The sequence below is a fragment of the Typopeltis vanoorti genome, chromosome 4, assembly GCF_054136105.1.
Source record: "Typopeltis vanoorti isolate ZY-2024b chromosome 4, IOZ_Tvanoo_1.0, whole genome shotgun sequence".
Classification (NCBI taxonomy): domain Eukaryota; kingdom Metazoa; phylum Arthropoda; class Arachnida; order Uropygi; family Thelyphonidae; genus Typopeltis; species Typopeltis vanoorti.
Window position 1 is genome coordinate 116220439 of NC_143552.1, and position 17582 is coordinate 116238020.

The following is a 17582-nucleotide window of genomic DNA, read 5'->3' on the forward strand; positions in this document are numbered from 1 at the left end:
TGTAAAACATCTAAAAACTATAATGAAACCATTTTAATAGATATTGAGATAAAAATGAATTACATGATAAGATAAGCCAGCTCAACAAATTCTTTCAAATCAACCTAATTTGAATCATAATGATGGTTTAAAAATTTAAAAATTTTGGGAAATAGTAGTGTTGAACTATCACTAATAATCTGATAATTGTAATGTATGTGTGTAATTCTTATCCAAAATTTATAATTTTTTTTTTATACGCATACGCATTTTAGCAAGTTTTTTTTATTATTATCATTATTGTACAGCACCTCCATGGAGTCCAAAGATTTAAGTATCCACATAATCTATCATGCCTCTCCTTGAACCCATCAACAGACAAAGCACTCACTGTTTCTGGCAACCCACTCTATTCATTCACAACTCTCCAAGCAAAAAATCTAGTCCTCAAGTCCCCTTTAATCACACTTTTACTGAACTTCCAGGGATGACCTCTTGTTATGTCCCCTCTACCCAAGTGCCAAAATATTTCCTCTGCATGAATCTTATAAAACTCTTTAAGTAACTTAAATGTTTCTAGTATGTCCCTCTTTTTTGCCTATCAATCAACTGCTATAGTCCACACACCCTCAATCTATCCTCATAGGAAATATTTCACAAACCACTCAACATCTTAGTTGCTTGCCTCTGAATCTTCTCCACTACTTCCTCATCCCTAAGAAACACTCAGGAGAACAGACCTGAGCACAGTAATCCAAATGTGGACATATCAAGGCCTTATTAAAAAAAATAACTTTCTTAAGATTACTTGCTCAATAGCAAGTAATCTTATGAGCAACCTTAGCAATATATCCTCTAAACAACTCTCTGTCTACCACCACCACCCCTAAATCCCAAGCTTCATCTATTTTCTGGTGTACACTTCCATCAATGTAATACACAGCTTGTAATCTGTTTATCCCAAAATGCATAACTTTACACTTCTCCATATAAAACTGAGAAACATTATCTTTTACCCATACTGACAGGTGATATGTGTATTACTGAGGGTAAGAGTAGATGAACTGAGATGTTTTTTGTGAGAGAAAAGGTGAGCCTGTGTTTTGGTGGCATTGAGCATGACAAGGTTGTCCTCACACCATTGAAGGATATTAAGTAGATCAATGTTTAAGGCACTAGTTGTATGATCTTGTAGCTTAGGTTGACAAGAGTACCACAGTTTGTCAAATGAGTAGGATGAGAGGAGGGAACGATTGTCTGAAAAGCTGTGGATAAGGCTAGTGGTGATTGTGAGTAGGTCATTATGTACAGGAGAAAGAGAGTAGGTGATAGGACAGTGCATTGAGACACTCAGACTGGTGAAGCTTGTAGAAAGTGAGCCATTTATCACGACTTGCAGAGAATGACGAGAGAAAGCTGGCTACCCAGTTATAGAGGGTGGCAGGAAGACTAAAGGATGGCAATTTGTTAAGCAGTCCACGATGCCACACATGGTCGAAAGCTTTGGAAATGTCAAGGGCAACAGCACAAGTTTCTCCGAACCTTTCCATGGCACAAGTCCATTGTGGATGTTGTAAGTACGAGGTCAGCTGTGGATTTTGAATGACAGAATCCATTGTTTATTGCTGATTAATTGGTGGTCCTCTAAGTAGTGGAAGAGTTGGCTACTGATGATTTTCTCCGTTATTTTGGAGAAAGTCGTTAGTCAGTAGACATCTATCATTCTTTATTGGAATAGGATGGATATGAGATTGCTTCTATGCACTGAGATAATTACCAGATATGTATAATAGATTGTAGCAAAGATGCAGGGCTGGTGTTAACTCTGAAGCACAATGCTTAAGAACAATTGGAGAGATGCCATATGGACCAGAAGACTTTTTAGTATCTAAGTTAATTAGTAGTGTCCTGATTTCTTATTGTCAAAACATTAAATGAGGCATACAGTGCTTGAATTATGGTATGATAGGAGGTGATTTCTCTTGGTCATCTGTGCAGGAATTCGAGGAAAAGAGTGATGCCAGGAAGTCAGTTTTATCTTTGGGTGAAGTAATAATGGTGCCATCAGGATGTGAGAGAGAGAGAGAGAGAGAGAGAGAGAGAGAGAGATGTGGATGTGCAGAAGTTGCATCCAGTGGCCTTATCAAGGAACCAGAAGTATGTCTTCTATTTGGACAGGAGCCAAGTTTTCTGCTGTTGGCCTTTAAAAATTGGATTTGGATCTGCTGATGACTGATTTGCATATGATGTATGCTTTGGTATAGACAGAGTATGAAGCTGGAGTTCTTGATGTGAGCCACATGTGGTAAGCTGAATTTTTTTTCTTCAACTGCTTTGACACACTTTCGGTTGAACCAGACCTTAGAAAGTGGATGAGGATTATAGTTTGAATGGGGAATGAAGGCCTTCATGCCAGTGAGAATAATTTCTCTCATTCACAGCAGGTGTTATGATCAGATGAGCCAAAGCAATAGTCAGACCAAGGAAAGAAGTAGAAATTCTGGAGGTCATCCCAGTCGACTCCTTTGTAGTGCTAGAGGATGTGAGATAAGGAGTGGTTGAAGAAGGGGTGTTTTCTCTGAGAGAAAAGGCTTATACAAGAGTGTGGTCTGAGCTGCTAAGAAGAGAGGTAACCTCTACAATGTATCTGGAAAGAGAACTGGTCAAAAAGAGATCCAGAGTATTTGAGAGTGAAGAGGATTATCAGGAATTTGAGCAAGTGAATATATGATTTGTCATTACTTATAGAAAAGACCTCTGCTTGGTTGGTAATGTTGGAATAGGGGAGTCAGCTGGAATTATGGACATTGAGGTCACCCAGGAAGATGTTCTCACTATTTGATAGCTGGATTGCAGATAGTCAAGTTTAATGGAAAGGAATATGAAGAGGTCTGAGTGGTTATCAGTGTTTGGAGACTGGTGAATGTAACAAATGAATGTTACATTCATTTGTTACCACAGTGACCTTTTCACTGTGAAAAGGTTTCTCTTCAACAAATTCAGGTCTAATTTAATCAAATAATCGTAAACTAATCCAATCAAAAAAGTCACATTACAACATGCAAACCAAGCCAGATTCTCCTAAAAATTCACTTTCACATCCATTTTATTAACATCTATTAACATAATTGACATTATCCACCACTTGCAGTCTTCCAGACCAGATAGAAACCCAGACTGCAGCTACATCAACTAATGCCCACCTTCAATGTCCAAACTACACACTTCATGATTCGTTTTGCCACAAGGGTAACGCATGTACCTTAGTGAAATCTGATATAGTCTTCCAGAGAATGGGGCAAGAAAACATTGAGCCAGATAAGGTCAAAAGCAGGATATTCTAAATTAGCCATTCTCTGGAAGACTATATCAGATTTCACTAAAGCACAGGCATTACCCTTGTGGCAAAACAAATCATGAAGTGTATAGTTTGGACATTCGAGGAGGAGGTTGATGTAGCTGCAGTCTGGGTTTCTATCTGGTCTGGAAGACTGCAAGTGGTGGTGAATGTCAATTATGTTTGTGTTAATAGATGTTAATAAAATGGATGTGAAAGTGAATTTTTTGGAGAATCTGGCTTGGTTTGCATGTTATAATGTGACTTTTTTTTTTCATTGGATTAGTTTACGATTATTTGATTAAATTAGACCTGAATTTGTTGAAGAGAAACTTCTTCACAGTGAAAAGGTCACTGCATGGTGTGTGGTTTTAGGCTATGGCATAACTGGGCCCTACTTCATTGAAGAGGGTGTAACCTTGACCTTAAATAGAAAACACTACATTGAGAATGTGTTTAGAGAAACTATGTTTTCCTGACAGAGCACAGAATCAAGATAACGTAGCTAATGTTCAGAGAGAGAGGCTGTGAAGCAGGTTAGCATAGTAAAGCAATCTGTGGAATGACAGAAGGAAGATAGATAGATACAAGGTTGAAAAAGTGATTACAGCAGGACAAAGTGATGGAATACACAAAACTGGGGATGAGAGGGATGCGAATGCCAGAGTCAGGATCAGGACAACATGAGTGTTCAGACCAAAGTGAGAGGTGTAATACAGTAATATGACAACTGACTCATATTCTGCAATTGATCTTAAAGTCTACTCCCCTGCCATTTTCCAACCGCTCTTGGGATGCCAAAGAGAACATTTGGTCCTATTCTTAGCTGTTAAATAAACTGAAAATGGAATTGGATAATATATTAGTGAGTTGGATTGGTGCTGACTGTCAGATAGTTATCAGAAAGTTGTATATGGGGGTACAGCGTCCCAAAGTAGGAAGATCACTATTGGTGTGCCACAGGGGTCTGTGCTGGGGCCATTGTTGTTCACTTTGTATATTAATGATATTGAGATAGGTTTAACTGGTGATGTGCAGCTGTTTTCAAATGTTGCAAAATTGGGGAGAAATGCAGAATCAAGCAGATGTTATATGACCTTACAGGAAGATATGAATAGATAATATGAATGGGAAGTTAAGTGAAGCCATCATGTTTTATTTACGTGTAAACATAAGGTAAAGGTAATGATTTTATATTGCAGTCTGAAAATTACAGACCTTCTTCAGCGGCAAAAAACAGTTGATACAAGGTAGAATGCAACACAATGGATTTATTTGAAATAGAGTGAACTGCATGATGTTATATTTCCAATAAAATTGTGTTCTAACTGAGGAAAAGGTTAATCATAACAGTATTAAATTTTTTAAAAAAAAATTAATGATGCCTTAGTCTAATCAGACTTTCCCATATTTTTGATAATGATAGGCAGTCATTCTAATTTAAGTTTGGGCAGTGAAACAAAGCTTCAGCACTCTCCTTAAATAAACATTCAAATTTGTATCGACAGTGATGTAGTAGGCATGTTTCAGACCAAAGAATGTTATGGTCTGTGTCTACTCTCTGTTGAGCCAATCCATATTTATCAGATTTCCTGTGGAAAATATATGATTGATGTCCTTGTAATCTCTTTTCTTTTGAGTATCCAGTTTGTCCGAATAGTACAGATGACAGTCACAAGGAACGTATATACCTAGGAGAGACATCGGATAGTGATTATCTTGATTATCTTTTGAAGAGGGGAAATAAGTTGAGAGTTTATTATAGGTATAAAAGTAGCTACCAAGTCATATTCCTTTAGAATTCTCGAAATCAGTTCTGAAATGTATGGAATTGGAACTTGATGTACTGTTTTCTTGTTGTTTAGGTTAGGTTTGTAGGAGTCAAACAGATGTTGTGTAGTCCTTCCTGAGAAGCCATTTAATTTCATATAGTGTTTGATATTTGAGAGTTCTTCCTGTAATTGATGAGGAGTTGAGCAATTAGTCTTAGCTCATCAAATTAACGACTTTATGATTCCTGTCTTTTGAGAAGGATGGTACAGATTGTTGAAGGATGTAGCATCTAGTAAAAGTGTCTATGAAAGTGTTTTTTGTTACATATGGCCTTAAAATAAATTATTATCTTTAACTTGTCTTTAAGTGTAAATAATTCATAAAACAATGGCACAAGTTTCTCTAAAAGAAAGAAAGAAAAGTAAAAATGTCAGTTTAATGTTGCAAAGTGTAAGGTTTTGAAATCCGATAAGCAATGATGGGATGTCAAGTATACACTTGGTGAGGAAACTTTTAAAGGACATAAAAGAGATGAGAGACCTATGAGTGGTGGTGGACAAGGACCTGAAATTCAGGGGCCACTTTGCACAAGTTGTGAAGTTGGCACATCGGATAATGGCAATGATGAAGAGGACCCTTGATATCCAGAAATAAAGAGGTTATGATTCATTGTATAAGGCCTCATATGGATTTTTGTGCAAAAAATTGGTCACTGAGTTTTTATGGTGATGAGGATATGCTAGAAAGTGTCCAAAGAAGATTCACAAAGGTGGTGAAGACAGATTGAAAGAATATAAATTGCAAAAAGTCTCATGAATAGGAAGAGGAGGGGGGGGGGATATGATTGAGACATATAAGTTCGTCAGGGTTGTTGTTATCAGGTCGACATGGAAGAAATTTTTCATAGGATGGAAGAGGGATAGAACAAGAGGCCATCCCTAGAAACTGTATAAGGAGGGTGTGAGCAGAGGAGTGAGAAGTTATTCTTTGCATGGAGAGTGGTTGGTGAGTGGAATGTGTTTGCCTGAGTGTGTTGTGAATATAGACACATTGAGTCAGTTTAAGACAGGACAGTTGGATGAACCTTGTGTGTTATAGTGTGTACCTCCCACGATGAATCTCTGACTCCATGGAGGTCAGATGTTAATAATGATAATAATAATCTATTGAAGCAATTGCTTTCCTGTTATTTGCAGTATGTTTTCACAGGAAGCATGTTCTCCTAAATGAATATCCATGTGGAAAATCTGCCAGGCTGACTGGAGCACTTTTTCCCACCTTGCAAAATTTAATACTCAAGCTCAGTCAAATATCTATCAATGAAGCCATGAAGCATGTAACAGACTGTAATGTGCAGACCGCAATACCCTTAATTCCAAAAATATTATCTCAATTTCTACTTTATCCAAAACTTTGGTAGAATCCAGATTTCCAAGCAGCCAAAAATATATCAAGACTGAATATGAAATATATTTTGTAGATCAAATTTAATAGCTTTTAAATGCTTTTATTGCATTTTAAATTCATGAGGAACGGAAGAATAGTCCATCACGTATGCACGCACGCACACACACACATTTTATTATTATTATTAATTCGTGACACCTCCAGGGAGTCCAAAGACTCATCGAGGGAGGGCACCTACTCTACAGCTCTCTGTCTCCACCACTCAGTTCACCAACTACACCAATGCCATCTACCGACCACCACCATCACAATGCAATTTTTATTATTAACTTTTAAAACTTTCATCCATTCATAACAATTTTCTATTTGATATGCACATATGTGTATTTATTTCGATTTTAATGCAACAAAAGACTGCATACATATTTGCATTGTATTGTTCTTCTATTGTCAATAGGATAAGGAAGGTATATGGGTGGGAATGTATTACTTATGGAAAACAAAGATGAATTGCACCTGCTCTGGGTAGAGATTAAGAAGGGAATGACGCTACTGGATGATGTAGATAAGAAAATATGGTGTGATGTAAAACTGGAAAGGATAAGATATTTAATTGGTTGTTGCTTATACATCAAAAATACAGATTGTGATGAGAGGAAATATTTAGGAAAAATAGTTTTGCAAGTGCAAAGTGAGTGAGTGATCATTTTGGGGACTATAGAAATAAAAAATGGGCAGAGGAAGCAGCGTACAGTAATAAGGGAACAGCATTTTTTTTTTTTTTTGACTTACTGAGGGACAACGTTTAGGCATCATGTGGTGAAGAAAACACAAGGATCGAGCGTTTTTGACTTGGTCATAGCATAGCGATGAGAATTTGACAAAATCATGCATTCTGTGAGCAAAAATTAATGATATAAGTAAGTCAACTAGAGCACAAAAAAGTAGGCTAAGGTGAAAATAAGGGTTGTAGTGGCTGGAGTGAATGATTTAAAAGGAGAAAAGTATGGCATGAGAGAGGACATGAAAGAATTACTGGAAGTAGCAAAAGAAAAGAGTGAGAGAGTTATGATAATAAGTCTCTTTCCACGGTATGACAGAGTAGAGCTGAGAAGGAGGGTCATAATAGCGAATGACTCAATGCGTAGGTTATGCAGGAGGAATAATGCAGAGTTTGTTGATGTGTGGATTTGACAGGTGAAAGAACTTATACAAGAAGGATGGTTTACTTCTGAATGGATTTGGTGTTTGGAGACTGGAAAAAGTGTTGTTGAATGAAGTGAAAGTGGATGTGCAGAAAAATTAGAGCTTTTTTGTGTGTGGGGAGGTTTGTTCATGGATATGCAGACATCAGTGAGGCAAATGAGTATAAGAATGTGTATAATATGCCTAAGTTAGTACCACTGATAACTAACAAGAATGGGATAGTTAGTATAAAGTGTTAGGATAGCAGTGGGCCAAAGGGGCTTTTGCACTTTATGTACACCAAGAGCATTTGGAACAAGCAGGAGGAATTTTTGGCATTGGTTGGCCAAAGATTATTGGCATTAGTAAAATATGGTTAACAGAAGATGATATAGTTAGTGGGATAGAATGTGAAGGATATAGTGTGTTCAGGGAGGAGAGAGAGAGAGAGAAGAATGGGGGAAAGAAGTGTTATTGATGATAGCAATGAACTGCAACCAAAGAGAGTAGAAGTTCAACTGCAGGCCAGTGAAAATAGCACATCTGAGGCTATCTGGTGTCCAACTTTATATTTTATTTGATTGAGGCCAGTAGAATAAAATATATAGTTGGATGATTCTATAGACCAGGGGATGGAAAAGATGATAGACTCAATGAGTGGAGGACAGGCAATTATTATGGGTGATTTCAACATAGATTGGAAGAAGGAGGGACACATGGGAGGAAGGAAGTGGAATTTCTGCAATTACTGAAAGATAATTACCTGAGACAGCATGTGATGGAATATACTAAGGGTTCCAGAATGTTTGATAGCATCTGAGAATTTGTCTATGACAAATATGACCATGTTGCCACCAACTGGTGAGAGTGATCATATGATCTTGACCTAGGAGGTGGCTAAATGTGTGGAATTTTCAGTTAAGATGGAGTATATATATGGAAATACAGAGCTGGTAAATATGACAAGTTTAAGAAATTGCTTGGATTGGTGCAAGGGCTGGGATGTTGAGAGAGTATGGTAAAGGAGTGTTTGAGGGAGGTAATGGCAGACTGCATACCTAGAGTCAGGAGAGTAAATCAAGTGGGACTTAAATGGATTAAGATGATCGATAAGCTGGAGCTGCAAAAAGAGAAACAATCGTAGAGAGAATTTAAGGAGAAATGTGATCTGCAGGCACATGAAGTACAAGGCCAGAAGGGTAACTAGTGTGGTAAGAAAGGCAAAAGCAGATTATGAAAGGAAGTTACCAATAAAGGCTAAAGATAATCCCAAAAGTTTTTTCAATATGCTGCAAGTAAAAGAAATGTTGTATATGGCAGAATGATTTTAATGAATGCCAATGGTAAAGAGGTAACGAAATCATTTGAAATAGTAGAATTACTAAGTGAACACTTTGAAACAGTATATGTTCCAGGTGGTGATATTGCAGGAATGAGAGAGCCCAAGGCTTATACAGGAACTAAGGTAAATGAAATGGAGGTGCATAGTATATTACAGAACCTTAATGTGAATACAGCTGTGGGATTGGATGGTATACCAGCTTGAGTTTTTAAGTGAAGCAGCGAGGGAATTGTCAGTGCCCTTGACCATAATGTTTAATCTAAGTCTCAGTTCTGGGTTAGTCCCGAGGGTTGGACAAAGGGAGAAAATAGTACCATTGCATAAAGGAGGCTCCAAGACTGATGTAGCACATTACTGACTGATCAGCATATCAGGAGTTGTTGTCAAAGTATTGGAGAAGTTGGTCAAGAGCAAAATACAGGAATGAATAGGTGAAAATGAGATACTGTATGGGAGGCAGCATGGTTTTTGGGAGGGTAGGTCATGCCTCAGTAACTTGCTCATGTTTTATAATACAGTGACAGCTGAGTTGGATAAATGCAGTAAACTGCAGCACATGGGGATGGATATAGGGTTGGTGAGATGGACAGGAGGGTGGTTGATGGAGAAATATCAGAGAGTAGTTTATTCAGGAGTAGAGTCCAAAAGAAGGCCTATGAAAAACGGTGTGCCGCAGAGTTCTGTTCTTGGACCGCCACTGTTTAATTTGTTCATTAATGATATAAGAAAGGATCTGAGAGCAACTGTTCAGTTATTTGCCAATGAAGCAAAGTTGGGTTGAGCAATAGTTAATACAGATGATGTCAAAATTTTGCAGAATAATTTGGATAGATTGGCAGCTGAGCAATGGAGAATGGATGTCAGTTTAATGTGGCAAAGTGTAAGGTTATGTTTAGGGTGAAAAGATTACCAGCTGTATACCACATTGGTGGAACTGTACTCCAGAAAATTGACAAAGCCAAAGACTTGGGAGTGTTAGAGGATAGGTAGTTAAAGTTTAGGGGACACCGTAGCAAAAGGGGCTAAAGCAGCTCACCAGATCACTGGTTACTGAAGAATACTTTGATGAGTAGAGGCAAGCAGCTTATTGTTCCTCTTTATCGAGAGCCTTGATAAGACCCCTATCTTGACTACTGTGTACAGATCTGGATACTAGGGTTTCTTGGTGATGAGGAGATGGAGAGGATCCAGAGGCGAGTGAACAAGATGGTAGCAGGTCTATGGACTGAACCTCACAAGAACAGGTTGAAGATTTCTGGATCAGAAACTGGTTGAAGTGATACAATTGAGACATACTAATTACTGAAGGGTTTTCATCAGATTAATTCAGAGGAAATTTTTCAGAACAGGTCTGGTGATTATCTCTTACTCTTACTCAAATTCCATGGATGGCCCCTAGTTCTCCTAACTAGGGGCCATCCATGGAATTTGAGTAAGAGTGCAGTTAGCAAAGGTGTTAGAACCAGTTTTTTTTGCTTGGAGAATAGTGAATGAGTGGAATAGGCTGCCAGAGTCTGTTGTTGGTGCCATGACTGTGAATGAGTTCAAAGCAAAGTATGATAGATACTGCTCAAATGCTGGATAGTTCTTGACATGATGTGTAAGGCCTCCCTCGATGAGTCTAAGGACTCCTTCGAGTTGTCCATAATAATAATAATAATAAAAGGACAGGTTCTGACTATGAATGAGAAATTATACTTGTGTTAAGATCAGAGTGAAGAAATTATACTTGTGATTAGAGTGACCTTGTAGTCCTGACCTGAAAGATAATTAGACATGCACAAGGTATCAAGGTTGGAAGGAATTTATGTTGATATAGAAACATATGAAGGGAGAGAGATAGTTACATGAGGAATATAAAGCTCCAGCTATAAAGGTAGCTAATATAGTAAGGAGAGAAAAATTAGAATACAAAAGGAGACAAGTGTTGCAATCCATGGAAAATGCCAAGCAGTTCAATTGGTATGTGGCTAGTAGTAGGAAAAAAGATTGTGAATAGGAATAAGGAGGGCTGGATAATCAAAAGTGAAAGGAGAACATGTATTCTGAATACTGAGCACTCTAAATGTCAGTAAAGCAGTGGAACTAGATGGAATTTTGCCACTTATAAGGGAATGTGCCAAGGAACTGACCATGCCATTAACCTATTAGTAGGTATCCACAGAATACTGAATGAATGAGGATGGGCTGGAAATTTGGTACTTAGCTGACGAAATTGTACTCTCTTCTGGCTTAAACCAGAAATGCACATGGTGCCATAACATGATGAGATTTCATGCTGGCTGTGGTGTTGCCCAGTTAAATAAGGCTCATACTGTTTTCATCAGTAAACCAGAGTACACAGCGAAAAGTTAGCTATACTGACAACCATCAACATAAAGGAGCATTAATGGAAAGGAAATAGAACTTGCAGAAGAAGTACAGAAAAAGTATAACATGGATAGAATTTGCATTACTGAGACAAAGAAGACAAAAACAGGTGAGATCTTGGTAAATAATAAGTATAGCATACTGTGTTTGGGAGATAACGATCAATAAAAGGAAGGGGTAGCAATAGCATTCAGTGATGATAACCTTCTTGATTGGAAGGCAATTTCAAGTAGAGTCATGTGGGCAAACTTCAAAATAGGAAAATGACATTTATTTATGCCTGTGGTCCCACAGAAAATTCTCATAAGGAAGAAGGAATTTTTCAAGTAATTAGAGCAGGCAGATGGCATAAAGAAAATTAAAAATGTTGTCCTTCTTGGAGATCTAGCAGCAGAGTAGGAAATGAATTGCACCAGGCATATGGAAACATTTTGGGAAAATTTGGACAAAAGGGCAAGGCTACAATAATGGTAAGTACCTACTGAATTCCTGCTCAGGAATACAGGCTAGTCATTACTAACACCATGTTTCAGCATAAAGACGAGTTCACATGAAGAGAAGACACAAAAAATAAGAAAAGTCTCATTAACTATGATAGTGGTATTCATGCTAGTTAAGGATACAAGAGTATACAGAAGAATTGAAATTGGAAGTGATCATCACTTAGATTTAAGTAGGATAAAAATGCATATCACATTGAAAAGATCAATATACAATATAACAAAGTTTTAAAAACAATTAAAGTTGAGCTGCTTTTATAGGTAAATTGTAGAATGAACTATACAAACATCATTCAAGAAAAAATGAAACAGTTCAAAAACAAGAATCAAACATTGGAATCTCAGTGGTAAACTCTGAAGTAAACGATGGTTAACCACGCTACCGGTCAAGACGTCTATAGATGTCAAGGTTATCATGGATGCGAAGTGCATATTAAAATTGTAATACCATTGATATTACATTCAAATATATGATAGATACGAAGCCTATGAGGATGCGTATTTGATCCATAATGGCCGGTAAGGTGGTTAATTCATCAGGGAGGCATGTGGTGAAGTTGTCTTCAGGGATAGAAAAACAAGAACATTGTGGTGGACACAAGAAGTTAAAGAAACAGTCCTGGAAAAGAAGAAAGCATACCAAAAGCCTAGCAAATAAGTCGGCAGATGCCCTAAAAGAATACTGAAAAAAAATGTAAGAGAGCTATTCCCATTTATGTGCCGTCTCCTATCTAGGAGGTTGATTACCATGATGTGATTCATGGTTAACTACGGGCATAACGACGTGGTGAGGACCCTATCTCTTCCACATATTGTCATAAGTATTCATGACTATAATCTGTGTGTGTTTATATTTATATTTTACACACAGTTTATATTTTAATTTTCACAACTGTGTTGTGAATGGAGAACCTGTGGAACAAGTAAAACATTTCAGCTACTTAGGCACGATTTTTAGTGAAGATGGTAAATTAAATATAGAAATAGACAACAGAGTCAGCAAAGCTGATATTTGACAATTGAATAAATTCATATGGAATAAGAGAGAAATTAGTCGGAACACTAAATTAGCTTTATACAAGACAGTGTTCAAACCAGTTTTAACTTATGGATCTGAGAGCTGGGTCAGAAGTAAAACACTTGACCAAAGACTAGAGACCGCAGATATGAGAATGCTGAGAAAGATTAGAGGCATGAACAGATGGCATCAATGGCAATATCATATTAAAAACGAGGATATTAGGAAAGAACTTGACATTGTCAGCATCCAGGAATGCGTTAGCAGAGCTAATCTGAGGTGGTATGGTCACTTAATCAGAATGGGCGAAGAAAGATTAGCAAAACAAGTGTTCTCTGCCAGGTTGGCAGCAAAACGACCCAGAGGAAGACCAAGATATAGGTGGATTGATATGGTACAATGTGCCTTAGATGATAGAAATATAAGATCTGATAATGTTGGAGTCTTGACAAGTAAGAGACTGATTTGGAGGAAAATTGTAGATAGGAAGTTAGTAATGATGTAATTTTTTTCATGTAGTACTATCATATCCTGTACACCCACTGAGGGTACATGGCAGGAATTTGATGATGATGATGTGTCATTAAACTTGATATTAGAATTGGATATATCAGACTTAGCTCTTTGCTTTATGCATGATGTTATACTCCTATATAGACACATCTAGTGCAAGTCTCCAGAATTCTCAGACTAAACTGTATAATAGCTATAACAAATTTGGCATAAAAATCAGCAATAAAAAAGACCAAAACAATGGAAATAAGTAAGATCATAGAAAATTTCAGCTGCATTCTCAGCAGAATCCCTATAGAACAATTAAAATTTTATAGTTATTTAGGCACAGTTTTTCATCAAAATGGCAAATTGAAAATGTAAATAAACAACAGAATAAGCAAACTAGGGATTATTATTATTATTACGTAACACCTCCAGGGAGTCTAAAGAATCTTACCTGGAAAATTTAGTAGAGAAATTCTCTGCTCTCAAGGGAGGGCACCTACTCTACACCTCTCAGTCTCCACAACTCCACCAACAACCTTCATCATCTACACCAATGCCATCTACCGCCAACCACCACCGCTAGTATTTTCACAGACAATCACAAACATCCATGCCCACCGTGGGATTCGAACCAACAGCCTTTTGGCTGGAGAGTAGATACACTAACCACAGATATGAGGGTTCTGAGAAAAATTAGATGGCATCAATGGCAGTATAATATTAAAAATGTAGGAAGGAACTTTATTATTATTATTATTACATGACACTTCCAGGAAGTCCTAAGACTCATTGTAGGAGGGCACACTACTGTGCCTTGCTAAATACATCTCACCCTTTCCACTACTTCTTAATTCTCCTACTACAACACTACTACTACTACATCAATGGTATCTACCACCCATCATCACCATCAACAGTATTTTTTTGGCTGTAAATTGAGTGTGTTCTGAAGGCTGATTTCTCACTATGTGGGAAGAAAAACCCAAGTTTCTGGGAGAAAAAATCCTGCTACCTCCATATGAGATTGGCTAACTCACCATCAATTGAAAAAGCCCATATAAGGATTCCACTCGTCATGACGAGAATTGAACCCAGTTGAAGGGTGTTCCACTGTTCTTCCAATTGCCCTATGGAGGCATCAACTTATGCTAGTATTCAGGAATGTGCACAGCAGAGCTAACTAATCTCAGGTGGTATGGTCCTTAAACATAATGGGAGAGGAAAGGTTATCAAAACAGGGTGTTTTTTTGTCATAATGGCAGGAAAAAACCAGAGGAAGAGCAAGCTCTAGATGGAGTGATACAGTGAGACGTGCCTTAGAAGCCAGAAATATGATAGTAAAACGAGCTCATTTGAGGATATTTGGTGTGAGATTGAGACTGGCAGAACAAAATATATAGTTGGGTGCTGCTATAGACCAGGTGATGGATTAGATGGTAGAGATAATATGCATAAAAAAATTGATGAAATGAGTGGAAGGAGGGTAATTATTATGGGGGATTTCAACTATGGTAACATTGATTGGAAGGAGGAGAGGGCACATGTGAGGAAGGAAATGGATTTTATTCAATTATTAAGGGATAACTATCTGAGACAGCATGTAATTGAAAATATTAGGTGTGTGCGAGTGCTTGACCTGGTAATAGCATCTGAGAATTTGACTGTAATCAATATGACCATGTTGCCACCAATTGGTGAGAGAGTTATCATAAGGTCTTGACATGGGCAGTGGCTAAAGGTGTGGAATTTTCAACTAAGACAGGGTATATGTGGAATTACCATGCTGGCAAGTATGACAAGCTTAGGAGATTGCTTGGATCAGTGCCATGGCATGGACAACTGCAATGGCTGGATGTCGATAGAGCATGGGAAGTGGTCAAGGAGCATTTACAGGAGGTTATGGCTGATTGTATACCTAGGGTCCAAATAGTAAAACAAGTAGGGGTTAGATGTATGAATATCACCATTAAGCTTGAGCTGCAAAAAAAGAAACAACTGCGGAGGGAATTTAAAGAGAAAGGTGACCTGCAGGCACACGAACGGTATAAAGTGCAGGCCAGAAGGGTAACAAGTGTGGTAAAAAAAGCAAACGCCGATTATGAAATGAAACTAGCTATGCAAACTAAAGAGAATCCCAAACAGTTCTTTCAATATGCTGCAAGCAAAAAAAAAACTGTACCCGGCAGAATGATTTTAAGGAATGATGATGGTAAGGAGGTCACTGAATCAGTCGATATAGTGGAATTACTGAGCGAGCACTTTGCAAGAGTATATCATCCAGGTGGTGACAATGAAAAAATGAAGAAACCATTAGTTTATATGGGAATTGTGATGAATGAAGTGGAGGCGAATTGTCAATTACAGAACTTTAATGTGAATACATCTGTGGGATTGGATGGTTTACTGGCACGTGTCTTACGTGAAGCGGCTAAAGAATTATCAGTGCCCTTGACCATGTTGTTTAATCTGAGTCTTGGGTCTGGTTTAGTCCTGAAAGTGTGGAAAGAGGGGAAAATAGTTCCACTGCATAAAGGAGGACCAAGACTACTGTTGCAAATTACCGACCGATCAGCATATCAGGAGTCGTTGTCAAGGTCTTGGAGAAAGTAGTAAAGGGAAAAATACAGGAATGGATTGATGAAAATGAGATACTGTACGGGGGACAGCATGGCTTTGTGAAGGGTAGATCAAGCCTCAGTAACTTGCTCAAGTTTTATAACACAGTGACGGCTGAACTGGATAAGAGTAATGGGTTTACAGTGATATTGCTGGACCTGGCTAAGGCATTTGAAAGGATACCACATGGAATTCTAATCTGTAAACTATAACATATGGGAATGGATATAGGGTTGGTGAGATGGATAGGTGGGTGGTTGATGGAGAGATATCAGAGAGTAGTTTATTCAGGAGTAGAGTCCAAAAGACGGCCTGTGACTAGTGGTGTGCCACAGGGTTCTGTTCTTGGACTACTGCTGTTTAATTTGTTCATCAACGATATAGGGAAGGATCTAAGAGGGAACAGTTCATTTGTTTGCCAATGATGCAAAGTTAGGTAGGGCAATAGTGAATGTAGAAGATGTCAAAATCTTGCAGGAAGACTTGGATAGATTGGAGTTCTGGGCTAAGGAGAATGGATGTCAATTTAATGTGACAAAATGTAAGGTTATGCATTTTGGGGTGAAAAGATTAGCAGCAGTATACCACATTGGTGGAACTGTACTCCAGGAGATTGATGAGGGCAGGGACTTGGGAGTGTTGGTGGATAGGGAGTTGAAGTTTGGGGGGGGGGGGGGGCACATTGCAAAAGTGGCAAAATCAGCTCATCAACTAACTTGGTTGTTGAAAAATACTTTGACGAGCAGAGACAAGCAAGTTATTGTATCTCTGTACTGAGCCTTGATAAGACCTCATCTCGACTACTGTGCCCAGAATTGGTCACCTAGGTTTTTTCTTGATGGGGAGGAGGTGGAGAGGATCCAGAGGCGTGTGACCAAGATGATAGCAAGTCTATGGAATGAACCTTATGAGAACAGGTTGAAGATTTGTGGGTTGCAGAAATTAGTTGATAGGCAGAAAAGGGGAGATATGATTGAGACATTCAAATTGCTAAAGGGTTTCTATAGGATTAATTCAGAGGATATTTTTGAGATCAGGACTGGTGGTGGGAGAACTAGTGGGACACCTATGGAAGCTGGGCAAGAGTGTGGTTAGCAAGGGTGTTAGAGCTGGGTTCTTTACTTTTAGAATGGTAAGTGAGTGGAATGAGCTGCCAGTGTCTGTTGTGGGTGCTATGACGGTGAGTGAGTTCAAGGCAAGGTATGATAGAAACTGTGAGAATGTCTTATAGTTGTGTGGACATGATGTTTAGGGCCTCCCTCGATGAGTCTAAGGACTCCCTGGAGTCGCCTGTAATAATAATAATAATAATAATATACGATCTGATGATATTGGAATCTTGACAGATAAAGATTAATTTGGAGAAAAATTTTGAAATGAGATGGGTAATAATGTAAACTTAATCATGCAGTACTGACATAACAGCCTGTACATCCCTTCAGAATACATTCCAGGAATTTGATGATGATGAATGAATTTAGTGGATTCAACTGCAGCATACTCTTCATGGGAGGAGTGGGAGGAGAAGGTTGTTAGTAATAGTGTCAATATTGT

At 38.1% G+C, this 17582-nt stretch overlaps 1 protein-coding gene across 1 annotated transcript in view; it reads right to left on the bottom strand.

Annotated features, from left to right (window-relative positions):
* Positions 1–17582, bottom strand: part of LOC150107628 (neprilysin-11-like) — a 160728-nt gene that overhangs the window by 262 nt on the left and 142884 nt on the right. The window lies entirely within an intron of this gene.